The sequence below is a fragment of the Alligator sinensis genome, unplaced genomic scaffold, assembly GCF_000455745.1.
Source record: "Alligator sinensis unplaced genomic scaffold, ASM45574v1 scaffold647_2, whole genome shotgun sequence".
NCBI classification, from domain to species: Eukaryota; Metazoa; Chordata; order Crocodylia; family Alligatoridae; genus Alligator; species Alligator sinensis.
The window spans coordinates 5,225,777-5,233,124 of NW_005841832.1; the positions used below are offsets into that span (position 1 = coordinate 5,225,777).

Genomic DNA, 7,348 nt, shown 5'->3' on the forward strand with positions numbered 1-7,348 from the left:
GGGGCCTGGGAGGGGTCTCCCCATGGGCCCCCCTCCTCCCGCCCACCCTCCCCCGCCCCCATTTACCAGCTCCGAGTCCGGCTCAAGCTCTGTGCTGCAGCAGGTGGAGATTGCCCCAATCAAAGCTCTCCGAATCTTTTCTGAAGATTCAGAGAGCTTCAAATTGATTCAGACCTTTTTATTGGTCCCCTGATTCGATTCGGATTTGGGGCCACCGAATCAGGCTGAATCTCCTCCAAATCAAGTCACCACCTGAAGCTTCGCACAGCCCTACTGCACAGTAAGTTTACAGTGTATTAATAGCATGTGTAGATGTGCCCATACTTAGGTCATCTACAGCCCTGTTCTTCAATACATATTCAAATATAACTAGATATTCAAAGACGCTTAAGCGCATCATACTCCACCCTGCCAATGCCAGCTTGGACCCACCTGTCTCCACATGTTTTCCTACAGCATCTCTCCATGGACCAAGACTATGATCTTTTCCTCCTTTAAGGCATCTTTCTCTTTTGCCTACTAAAAATCTGCTAAAAATGCTAGACTTGGAAGTCTGATGAAGTGTAAACAACTCCTTAGATCCTTGAGTGAGAGCCCTTAGACTGGATGTTCTTCTAGCCCTTGTTCTGAAATAGCCTGAATGTGATATCTTTCCAGTATGGTGCAAAAAAGACATGTGCCAGATTAGTTTTTGGAAAAGGCTGAGGGCAGGCTTCCTATAGCAATAAAAGGAATGGAATCTCTGTAGATATCCAACCAGCTTCCTGTCAGAATGAGCACTCTAAAGTTGGTGGAATTTCATTAAGCATGCCATTAATACGAATGCTATTGAGAAATATGGATAGGTATATTTTCACAATTTTAATTTTAATATTTGGATATAAATAAATCAAACTTAGCATTTACCTTTCTAAATTGCAAGCTCTGTGGAGCAGGTGCTATGTCTACCTTTGGTTTTGTGAACAGTCACCAAGAATGGGGCCTCTGTTTTGGGTATATGCCATTACATATAACTTAATAATAGCCACTCGTAATATGGCAACATATGGCAGGAGATTTAAGAGGGTGTTAAAACAGCAGGGAATGTGATCAGGGAAGTAAGATAAAAAGATGATTTACCAAAGCAAACTATTTTCATAAGCCTAATCTTTAAGAGTTCAGTTTAGTTTGAGAACTTCTCTTTTCAAATTGCTTTATAGATGGTGAGCTCTCCAGGGCAGGGACTGCACCTTTCTCTCAGTTTTAAAACACTGAACAGCCTGGGAGTGCTACAGGAAACAAATTAATAAATCACAACAACAATTTAACTGCATAGCAGATACTTTTGACTTGCTATAATGTAGAGAGTCCCATAGTGCCTGCTGTACTGGGCAATAACATCCTTCCCATACTCAATGATATTATAGACAAGATATGGTCTAACTAATAGGTTGTTAGTAACAATATTTGTTTTTAATGCATCAGTTATAGCAATGGAGAGGATGTATAATAATGGAGACAAGTACCACAAACTTTAGGAAAGTTTGGATTTGGCTCAACTTTTACTATCTTCTGGTATCCCTCTGTTCATGTAACACAATACAATAACTAGTGGGCTACAATAACTAGAGAGAGACAATAACTACAATACCTATTTTCTATCATAATTAGGGACCTACCTAAATCGTGGTAAGATGAATGGATTTTTTTTTGCAGAGTTGATTTTGCAGTCTTTTAATGGTGAGCCCCTTCAGTGCTGAGGCCAATCACTCATCTTCAGACTGCATCATTGCTGTAGTATTTCATCTGGCTTCTTAGAAGATGGCACCAAAACCCTTTCACTTTCCTGACAGTGCCTTCACTGAGTCTACATCACTAGCTCAGCCTCTGAGTAGTTCAGTAGCGATTCCATGCAAAATCTCAGGAAATGCCATTTTTCACAGTGGTTATGGAAATCACCATTTTTCACAGTTCCATGAAAACTGAGAAACTGTAATTTAAGTAGGTCCCTACTCAAAATCAGCCATGCATACATCTTTGAAGCACATTTATTTTAGTGAGACCAAGAATAGGCTGGGTCTGTTTTCACAACACCTGGGGAATGTTACCCAGCTGGGGACTGGCTAAGAATGCCTTGGTGGAAGTATGGATTTTCTACCACTTGGCATTCATACCCACAGTTGCATGAGTGAAAGAGGATAACCCAAGAGACAAGTTGGACCCATTGTATTGAGCCCCATTTGTAAACATAAAAAATAAAGAATTACTTCACATTAGAACACCTTTCTTATATCTACATCAAAGCAGAAGCTTTCATTAGATTTTAATTAACCAGACTAAAGACACACATTTAATTTGCTAGGCTGATAGCCTATTTCTTTTTATCCATGTCTGTCTCTATGTTTTGTTGATATCTGATGTATTTTGCTTGGGGTAAATATTGCATGAAAAGTTGGGTTGTTGTTCAATGTGATTACATCATTTGGAGAAGACAGTTTCATGCAAAGCTCTTCATAAAGGTATCACTACAGCCCAGCTCTGGTTTTTGGATTCAGATTAATTAATCTATTCTACAAGCTTCTATTAGGTGACTTGAAATCTAGTTGTTTATCTGTTTACAATGCAGCATGTTTCATCGATAATGTAGTATTTACCTTTTAAAATACCCAAGCTCTCTGGTCAAGTAAATACTCAAAAAGATAGCATTTTTTCTTGTTTTTAATGGAATAATTTTGCATCTTCAAAAATACTGTATCTGATTAATCCTAGGGAATATTCTAGACATCAGTAGATCCCCAAAGATTTTTGGAGAAAATCACCAAACCAGAAGGGGCAAAATGGGTGATACACGGAGGCCCTACTATCCATTTAGCATAGCCATAGTTTCAGGGATATTCATTAAATTACTTGTAATAACTTCCATTAATGCTTTCCAGCATGACAACATCCATATTTCAGTCTCTGCTCAATGAAGTTTAGCATGCTGACACTGACAATCTGAATGTGGTGCGAGGGCGGAGACATGAGGGGTGAATAAGGGCAGCCACAAAACTCCTGAAATGGGGAAAAGGGGAATGGGACACACCCTGAGTGAAGAGAAATGGGAGACTCGGATAAGAGAAAGTGTGTGGAGAGCCCCCAGAGTGGTAAGGGACAGATGGGGAAGGGAATGAATATAGACCCCGACAAGGAGAATGGTGGACCCTGGTATGTGGGGTGGGGTGGGGGTGGAGTACACTGACATGAGAGGAGGGAAAAAAAAAGGGATGGCAAATCAGAACTCTGGTGGAGAAATACTGGAGGAAAGAAGGGGGCCTGGAAAGCCATGGCCATGTCAAGGAAGCCAGTAGAGATACACTGTTGTTAGCAGGACAGAGGACCATGACATGAGAGGGCATACAGCAGATGTGGCAGGACAGAGCTGATGGGGGTATACGTGGGGAGTCCCTAAAGCACAGGGCTGAACAGTGGCACACAGGCAGTATTTAAGATGGAAGGGACGAATGCAAGGAAAATTGGCTTACAGAAATTATGAAGCATGCAGGCCTATACCAGATGAGAAACAGCCCTTGAGAATATACCACATTTACCTGAACTAAATAGATAAGACCATGCCCCCAAACAGTATATTCCCTGGCACTTTCCTGTTCTTATTGTGAATACTTCTCACATTTTAAATTATTTCAATTAACATACCTGATTAGTTGTCTGAGCCAAGAAGCCTTTAAGTGGTCACCTACGTCCTTTCTTAAGTTTTTAAATCTTTTTCTGTTGCTGTCACTCGTGTTACATCTGAGAACTATACGTTTTTGGGGACAAGAACCATGTTTTATGTCTGCAAAGCACAATGTACCTTAATAAGATGTAATAAATAACAATTATATGCGGCTAATGGAAAATAGGAAGCAGGGAAGAAGGGCAGAAGTGTTGAATAATTATTTCATATTCACCTAACAGAAGCAGAATGAGGAGCTGTCTAAAGCAGGGAGCAGATATCTAGCCCATTCTGATTTTCAACAGAAAGTTGTAGTGACCAAGCTTAAAATATATGAAACATAATTAAAACATAGCAGGGGTGACTGGTGCCTCCTGAGGCTGTGGGGGGGTACAATTTGTGGGTGGGCCAAAAGCCCCATAATCCACTCCTATACTTCTGTGCCATGGCTCAGTGACCGTCTCCCCCCCTCCCCCAACACACCGCCGGCCCATGCAGCAAAAAAACTGCCCTGTCCTGAGCAGTGCTAAGTCAGGGACCAATCTCGGGGGGGTGGGGGGGGTGCATGTGCCTCGCCTACCAGTTGCCTGTGAAATGTAGTTTACAGGACAGATTCAACAAACCCTGAAAGTGAAGCTTTGCTCTGCTTCTACTGCTCTACTGCAGTTGCGTCACTGCTGTGCTAACCACACTGGAATGCTGCAATTATCACCTATGCTGGATAGGTTGGAAATGTTGCATTCCACAGGTAATAACCCCTCTCCACCTCTACTCTTTAGCCAGATGAGATGGAGGAACAGGAGGAGGAACCTCAGTGCTGGTGTTATCCTCAGCAGAGGCAAGCAGAGACAGTCAAGCTGTAGGTTCTTAGTGGAAGAGGAAAGAGGCAGTCAGCTGCTGCTAACTCCTGACCTGGACAAAGAAAATCCTTCCATTGGTGACGTGGAAGAGGAGGCGGTGAGGTGAGATGTGAAAGTCCTGCTAAACACAGCAAAGACTTGATAAAGGCTGATGGCACAAAAGAATCCTATAATAAGCTTGAATCTATGGTCAGATCTGTGTTCCTCTGGGGCAGTGAACTCAAGACATTCTCAGAAATATTATTCAACATTAACTAGCTAACAAAAACCTTTTTGAGTTTTTCCAAGCATTATTTGTAGACTCAGTGTTGGAGGCTATGTACTTGACTGATAATTAAAAACTCTTACTCATTGACTCCTCTCCCAGAAGGAAGCCAATACTCTAGCTACACGATGATATCTATGTAAACTGGTGATACAGTTTTACATAAATTAGAAACGCTAGTTATTCAAGTAAAACAACATTTTATATATATATTTCTTCTGAGCAGTTGTGGATACAGGGTACTACTTTAGAGAGGACTTGTTCTGTAATGGGAGAGAGAAAAATGATGCAGAGACAAGATGCTACTGTATTAACAAGAGTAGGCACAGACATGCTGAACAAGGATGGAAAACAGCAGTGAAACTATATAGAGGCTGGTCTAACATACCTGCATCCCTGCCCCTTTGCTAGCAGCTTGGCTCAATCACTGAGTCCTTCTTCCTGTGTTCTTTCCCCTGCATGTTACTTGTCTGATTTATTTTAGCACTAGCTCTAAACATATATATTCTGAGGAAACCTTTGAAGCTAGGTACAGACATTCAAAAAGCATGAGGTGGAATCAATCTAAGTTATGTGATTTTCTGTAAGCAGTGTTTAGATCAGTAGTGAGCAGAACAGACATTTGCCCCTTGGTGAGGGGGTGGGGAAATCTTAAACCAGGTTCCACCATTTTTAAATTAGTCTATGTGTGTTGGACTTCTGTTCTGTTATGGGTATAGACCAGTTTCTGAAAACTTATCCATGTAAAAGTATAATGTCTGTACCTGGCCTGAGTGTCTGGTCTAGCATGTACTTTTATCCAATGGCACAGGCATTCTGAGTGAGCTGATTTGCCCAATTCTTTCTGGAGTTCCTTTGCTAACTAGGAATCTTTAAGGCACTGTCTGAACAAGCCCCACCTACCCCAAACCTGCAAATTTGCTGCTGTTGCTACTACCAGTAGACTTCCCACAGTGATAGCAACAGTTGGATCAGCAGTATCCTAGAATCTCAACTAACACAGTCCAGAACAGTTCTGGATGACAAGGCTGAAGTTCTGGCAGCCCTTGTGCCATATGTACTTGGGTTCTCCCATTAAAAAAGAGCTAAAAGATGGTAGCAAAGATGGAGTTCTTATTGCAAAAGAAATGTATAAGTAGTTCAATCCTTATACTGTGAAAGGCCCTCATGCATTTTTGCCAAGAGGTTTAGATAGGGCCATGAATACATTGGTAAACTCTCCACTCAATAACCTTAATGACCCTTCTAACAACTACACTGGCCAGCTCACCCTGACTCTGAGGCATACGTATATATCCCTTTATGGAAAATTTTATACTAGCTACTCATCTAAAACAATCCATTAATTTGTGGCTTCCAATATTAGTATGATGTGATCCACACTATGAAAGAGAGATTGTTCATGGACACCTCCCTCTCATTCATGACTATGTAATATCCCTGTGGTAACTACAGCAATTATGATATGGAGAAACAATAGTAGGGAAATGTTTATTGCATCTTTTAATTAGATTCAGAAACTAAAAACAAGGTGTAGATTAACTACAAAATGACTTGCTAGTTAACATAAGATGATCTGCAAGTGAACCCTGCCCACAGATTCATAGATTGAGAATTTCTGCAATAACTCAAGACAACTCATTCCATTACCACATTTTGCCATAACTCAAATGCAGTATTGTTCACACTGCCTATCCTTAAATGTATGCTACCTCATTTTCTATACTTGTATTTTAAAAGGTTCAGATGATGGTGACATGGACAATCTGCGTCATAATTACTAGGCACGCCTATACGTTTTTTAATGCACAATAGTAACTGCACATTTAGTTTAGTACTTGCTTAATGAAGTACTAACTAAATGCACAGTAACTACAGTTACTGTGCGGTAGTGCTGGTGAATGGTTTCTTAGTGACACTTACTGCACAGTAGCCTAATACTACTGTGCAGTAGCGTATCAGCATGGTTTTTGCCCAGCACGCTACTGTGCAGTGTTATTGGGCTACTAAGCATTGAGCTTCTTATATAGATTCGCTCACTGTGTACTAATATAAAACTTAAAGCTGGATGAAGCATGGGACATTAATTCAAATATTTGTAAGAAAACCACAAAAGCTTCCACTGCTGTAGCTGTAAGGCCTAAGAATAGGGCCCTAGAAATGGATCCATGGAAGAGAAATGGATTTCATAGAATCATAGAAAGTTGGAGTTGAAAAAGACCTCAGGAGGTCATCTAGTCCAACCCCTTGCTCAAAACAGGACCAGTCCCAACTAGATCATCACAGCCAAAGCTTTGTCTAGCCGGGTTTTGAAAAACTACAAGGATGGAGCTTCCACCACCTCTCTGGGTAACCTGTTCCAGTTTTTTACTACCCTCCTAGTGAGAAAATTCTTCCTCATATCTAACCTAAACTTCCCTTGCTGCAACTTGAGACCGCTGCTCTTTGTTCGGCCATCTGCCAACACTGAGAATAGTCTAGCTCAGGGGTTTTCAACCTTTTTTAAGGCGTGTACCCCTTTGGCTGTAC

At 41.1% G+C, this 7,348-nt stretch overlaps 1 protein-coding gene and 1 long non-coding RNA gene across 2 annotated transcripts in view; one reads left to right on the forward strand and one right to left on the reverse strand.

Moving 5' to 3' along the window:
• LOC102375328 (putative ferric-chelate reductase 1) overlaps nt 1-7,348 on the reverse strand; it is a 71,570-nt gene that overhangs the window by 19,366 nt on the left and 44,856 nt on the right.
• LOC112549323 overlaps nt 3,682-7,348 on the forward strand; it is a 10,033-nt gene continuing 6,366 nt past the window's right edge. Inside the window, exon 1 of the long non-coding RNA XR_003092715.1 lies at nt 3,682-4,656. This is a non-coding gene — a long non-coding RNA (uncharacterized LOC112549323). The remainder of the gene's footprint in view (nt 4,657-7,348) is intronic.